This window comes from Myxocyprinus asiaticus, chromosome 21 (genome assembly GCF_019703515.2).
Source record: "Myxocyprinus asiaticus isolate MX2 ecotype Aquarium Trade chromosome 21, UBuf_Myxa_2, whole genome shotgun sequence".
NCBI classification, from domain to species: Eukaryota; Metazoa; Chordata; class Actinopteri; order Cypriniformes; family Catostomidae; genus Myxocyprinus; species Myxocyprinus asiaticus.
In genome coordinates this window covers 821,294-827,500 of record NC_059364.1, presented here as the reverse complement: position 1 = coordinate 827,500, position 6,207 = coordinate 821,294, and the positions used below count along the sequence as shown (strand labels likewise).

Below are 6,207 nucleotides of genomic sequence, written 5' to 3'. Positions count from 1 at the left end.
ATTAAACAATTACATATTTAAAGTAACTTTAAGAAGAGTTCTTAAACTCTGTCAACTTAGTCCTGTGACAGTTTCTTCCTATATTTACATGATTTTCAACTGTTTAATATTCTGAGCATCTCATGCACATTTCTATAAACATATTCCTTGCGTTTGCTTGCTGTCTTCAACCAATATCACATTTACTCATCACATGAACACTTTATGATGTATATGTATTTTAAAATGCCACGAATTGACCTTGACACTTGGTACATAAATCACGTCAAGGGTAAAAATCAACAAATTGATCATTTTATTAGAGAAACAAACTCATCCTGACATCGCAAAACAACAAGTTAACTACCGTGACAAAATCAACAACAACAATGTAAATAAAACCATGCAAATGGCCAAAATGACTACTTTATTTTAAGAATGTGAAATGTTAGAATAATAGTAGAGAGAATGATTTATTTCAGCTTTTATTTCTTTCATCACATTCCCAGTGGGTCAGAAGTTTACATACACTTTGTTAGTATTTGGTAGCATTGCCTTTAAATTGTTTAACTTGGGTCAAACGCTTTGGGTATCCTTCCACAAGCTTCTCACAATAAGTTGCTGGAATTTTGTCTCATTTCTCCAGACAGAACTGGTGTAACTGAGTCAGGTTTGTAGGCCTCCTTGCTCACACACGCTTTTTCAGTTCTGCCCACAAATTTTCTATCGGATTGAGGTCAGGACTTTGTGATGGCCACTCCAATACCTTGACTTTGTTGTCCTTAAGCCATTTTGCCACAACTTTGGAGGTATGCTTGGGGTCACTGTCCATTTGGAAGACCCATTTGTGACCGAGCTTTAACTTCCTGTCTGATGTCTTGAGATGTTGCTTCAATATATCCACATAATTTTCCTTCCTCATGATGTCATCTATTTTGTGAAGTGCACCAGTCCCTCCTGCAGCAAAGCACCCCCACAACATGATGCTGCCACCCCCATGCTTCACGGTTGGGATGGTGTTCTTCGGCTTGCAAGCCTCACCCTTTTTCCTCCAAACATAACGATGGTCATTATGACCAAACAGTTCAATTTATGTTTCATTAGACCAGAGGACATTTCTCCAAGAAGTAAGATCTTTGTCCCCATGTGCACTTGCAAACTGTAGTCTGGATTTTTTATGTCAGTTTTGGAGCAGTGGCTTCTTCCTTGCTGAGCAGCCTTTCAGGATATGTTGATATAGGACTCGTTTTACTGTAGATATAGATACTTGTCTACCGGTTTCCTCCAGCATCTTCACAAGGTCCTTTGCTGTTGTTCTGGGATTGATTTGCACTTTTTGCACCAAACTACGTTCATCTCTAGGAGACAGAATGCGTCTCCTTCCTGAGCGGTATGATGGCTGTGTGGTGCCATGGTGTTTATACTTGCGTACTGTTGTTTGTACAGATGAACGTGGTACCTTCAGGCATTTGGAAATTGCTCCCAAGGATGAATCAGACTTGTGGAGGTCCACAATTTTTTCTGAGGTCTTGGCTGATTTCTTTTGATTTTCCCATGATGTCAAGCAAAGAGGCACTGAGTTTGAAGGTAGGCCTTAAAATACATCCACAGGTACACCTCTAATTCAGTACACCTCCTATCAGAAGCTAATTGGCTAATTGGCTAAAGGCTTGACATCATTTTCTGGAATTTTCCAAGCTGCTTAAAGGCACAGTTAACTTAGTGTATGTAAACTTCTGACCCACTGGAATTGTGATATAGTCAATTAAAAGTGAAACAATCTGTAAACAATTGTCGGAAAAATTACCCGTGTCAAAGTACGACTTGCCAAAACTATAGTTTGCTAATATGAAATCTGTGGAGTGGTTAAAAAATGAGTTTTAATGACTTCAACCTAAGTGTGTGTAAACTTCTGACTTCAACTGTACATCCTTTGTTCTACCTCAATTCAAATTCAGTCCAAATTCAGGAACTGAATTGGCATTCTTCATTCAATTCTGAATGGTGCACAACCCTGTACAGCTTAACAGATGAAACATAAATCCAATTAACACGATTACATGCTTTGTCAAGGTTTTTAATGCGGTTAGGGTATTTTTACAAGAAATGCTAACCCATGTAGCCTTTAACATCATATAGAAAGCTACAAATAATATATTTTCTGCCTCATTCTATAAACAGGATCCACATACGATCAGAAAAGGATGTGGTTGTGGACACTCTGTGGGGTTTTAAAGTTTGGAGCAACACAAATAGTTAACCTTGTGTAAATTGTCATGTGATTATTTAGCTTTATGCTAAGCCAAGATGCTATTTATTGCCTTTTAAATGCATCTGTCACCAGACACGATTATATTTTATATGAGCATAACTGTTTTACTCTAGTAAGACCTTTAATTTTAGAGCAAAGATATACTGCAAAAATCTTATTCTTATAGAGAATTTAAACATTGCTTTTCTGTAAAAGTATCAAAAAATCCTTAAAACAAGATACATTTACTTGAGTAGCAAGACTTTTCTTTGTACAAGTGAATTTACTTTATTTACTTGTTTATAGTCAAAACAAGTCAAAAAATATTTCCAGAACTGAAGAAGTAATCCAAAGTATTTAGATTACATTACTGACCTTGAGTAATCTAACGGAATACGTTACAAATAAAATTTTACAGCATGTATTCTGTAATCTGTATCGGAATACTTTTTAAAAGTATCCTTCACATCCCTGGCTGCGAAATCAGGATTAGAATGAACTGATTGAGCAAGTGACCAATCATGAGTTGCCACGTCACTAAACGTGTCCCACCAGCACGGTTGAGTACAGCTAGCTAACTGTGCCAAGAAATCCAGGCCAGGAACGGTTTGTAATCTTACCGTGTTCAAGTGGAAATGCAGTCTGTGATCAGAACCGTCTGGCCCGATGGTGGAAAAGTGCTCATTATTTTATTTATTTATTTATTTATTTTTTATTATTTTTATTCTTTTTGGATTTTTCCCCTTTTTCTCCCAATTTGGAATGCCCAATTCCCGATGCGCTCTAAGTCCTCGTGGTCGCATAGTGTTTCGCCTCAGTCCGGGTGGCGGAGGACGAATCTCAGTTGCCTCCACGTCTGAGACAGTCAACCCGCGCATCTTATCACGTGGCTTGTTGAGCGCGTTGCCACGGAGACATAGCACGTGTGGAGGCTTCACGCCATCCACCGCGGCAACCACGCTCAATTCATCATGCGCCCCACCGAGAACGAACCACATTATAGCGACCACAAGGAGGTTACCCCATGTGACTCTACCCTCCCTAGCAACTGGGCCAATTTGGTTGCTTAGGAGACCTGGCTGGAGTCACTCAGCACACCCTGGGATTCGAACTAGCGAACTCCAGGGTTGGTAGCCAGCGTATTTTACCACTGAGCTACCAGGCCCCCGAAAAGCGCTCATTATTTACATAATACAGGAACTCTCAAACGATTTTCGCTCCAAGTCAACAAATTGATTAGGAATTAATTTACAAATCAGCCCCAGTGTGGTTGTTCCAGCATTTGATTAAAGTACATAAATTATTTTTTGCTCAGTACAATGCACACATACACACACAATAACAAACACACACTCACCAGCACCCCTGAGGCAGTGTATTCGGGTAAACATGTCCATCTAGATTACTCTGGAATGTGTGTGTGTCAGCTGGACAGAGACGTGTCTGTCTGGACACATAAGCAGCTCTAATGAGACATGAGGGACAGAGTGGCATAATTAACATGACAATTATAGAATCAGCACTTTCAGTGTTTGAACCGAATTGCCTTGAAAGGGACTTTGATAATACTTAGTGTTAGGGGTTTTTGGATAATAGTGACTTAGAGCAGCACTAACTAGTGAATCATTTGGTCATCACTTTAATTAAAGCCCTATTCACACTGAAATCTCTCATAAAGCATTAAAATACTTCACAAAAAAATCTTTAATAAATCATGCTTCAAACTCTGCCCCAAGTATTTTCATGGGTACTACAACCTATGATTGGTGGTCATAATACATTTAATGCATCTTGCAAATAAATCGGAGATATCGGAGTTTCCTCTGTCTCCAGACTGAAGCTCACAGACATGTGCAGAGCAGATTTACAGCTGACCTGAGACGTCATTCTGACGGCAGTGTACCTGACAGATTCAATACAGCGGACAGAAGTGACAAGGCCTGAAGCAGTTCCCAGAGGAGGATCATTTGCTCGTCCATATCCAGCCTTCTGATGACCATTCCAGGAAAAAGAGTGAAAGTCCAGCCAAGAGAAAAGTCAATACGGCAACACAAAGCCAAGAAACAGAGCTTTCCAACCGAGCAGACTTGCAAGTTTTGACGTAATTGATGCCACGAATAATGAAATGCTCAGAATTATTTAAAGATATTCTTCCCCAGAGAGCAAACAGATCTTTGGATTTGGTGTCTGATTGCAGTTAATCAGCAAGATTTAATGAAAGCACTGAGATCTGTCACTACAGAAGATAAAAGGTGTCATATATAAGCGACACAATCTCTCTATGAAATCATTGAGCTCAAAGAGATCTTCATGCTGATAAGCACCATTGAGTATCCTCTTTCTCTGACACGCTAAGAGCTTTACGCATCGTAAACAGACGCCATGCGGTGAACTTTACCCTTGTAACTGAATCACACTGTCTCTGAACTTTCAATCTGTTCCTCTGCTAATACAGACATATTAAAAATTATGCTCTTCAGGACAATTTAATTGGAAAGACTGTGCTTGAAAATTCACTTTAATGTCTTGAGACTCAAACACATTGCCTTAATTGTGTTTGCTAAGACAAGCATCACTATTACTATTGCTCATACTGTAGTGATCAAACCTCTAGCAGTAAGTATTAAATGTTCAGTGTGTTTGTGCTCCAGACATGTATGATCCCTCAAATCTTGTGTGCTATTGTGGTAGATGTGCTCTTACTTTACTAACAGATCACACTTACCATTTTCACCTGAAAAACCCCCATAGACTTACACTGAAGGAGGGACTCCAGTCAGATTTTGAAAGCAGAACATAACAGACTCATTCACTTGAGCTAGTAAACAACCACTTGGCAATGCCCTAGCAATTAAACACAAGGCCCTAGCAACCACCAACAACACACCAGCATTGTAGCAAAGAGTACTGTGCATGCAATCACCAGTATTGTCACAAGAGCATTGCATATTGTGATGTCACACTGCAAAAAGTTATTTTCCTAGTACGTGTGTTTGTCTTGTTTTCAGTGGAAAATATCTAGACATTCTTAAGAAAATTGTTTAAAAAAAATGACATAATATGTTGCCTTGTTTTCAGAGATATTTTGCAAGATGTAGTAACATTACTGCTAATAACAAGAAGAAACTATTTGCCAATAGGGTAAGAAAAAAAAAACTTGATTCAAGGGGAAAACACATTTATTTTTCTTACCCCGTTGGCAAATGGTTTCTTCGTGTTTTCAGCATAAACCCCACTAAATTTTGTTAGATTTCTCTGAAAACAACTTAATAGATTTTCCTGGTTGTTTCAAGCATCTTGGAGAACTTGCAGAACACAGTTCTCTTCTGTGTCTTCGTGTCATCTCAGATGGTGTTGAGATCCATACCATCTGTTGCAGGACTGCTTCTACTTCTATTCTATGTGCAAAAGGAATGTTTGGAAATCTAAAATTGGTATTTCCAATTGGCACACCAAAGCAGAAGATATAAAGATAGTCATCTTAAGACAGATGCTTTTGTGAAACATCTAAGGTGCCTAAGACTTTTGCACAGAACTGTATCTGTTGCCAGTTTGGTTATTTTAACCCAGCCATTTTTTAGACCACACATGTATTTGAAATGTATGCATATACAGTACAAATGGGTGGTGCGACCAATGATAATATAAAAGTTGCTCCTGTCTCTACAGTAATGACTTGATAGAAACAAACATGAACACAAACCTTCATTTCATTCAGGGTGATGCCCCTCTGGATGTTGTCTCTCAGGAGAGGAGTCAAAAGATAGTTGACAAACTGGTTTTATCCCATTTTGCACTAATATACCAGCTATGGGCTATTTTTAACTAGGGATGTGCACGGTAAACGTTTGTAATATTCAGATAACCACGAGGGTTCATAAATGGTTATTCGGTAATTTGTCAGGAGTCGGGAACTCTGGAATAAAGAACGTTTATTGCAATGGATATTCGTCAAACACTACTCAAAATAGCAGGGG

At 38.8% G+C, this 6,207-nt stretch overlaps 1 protein-coding gene across 1 annotated transcript in view; it reads right to left on the bottom strand.

Moving 5' to 3' along the window:
• The window catches only part of LOC127411940 (serum response factor-like), an 896,621-nt gene that overhangs the window by 778,333 nt on the left and 112,081 nt on the right, over window positions 1–6,207 (bottom strand). The window lies entirely within an intron of this gene.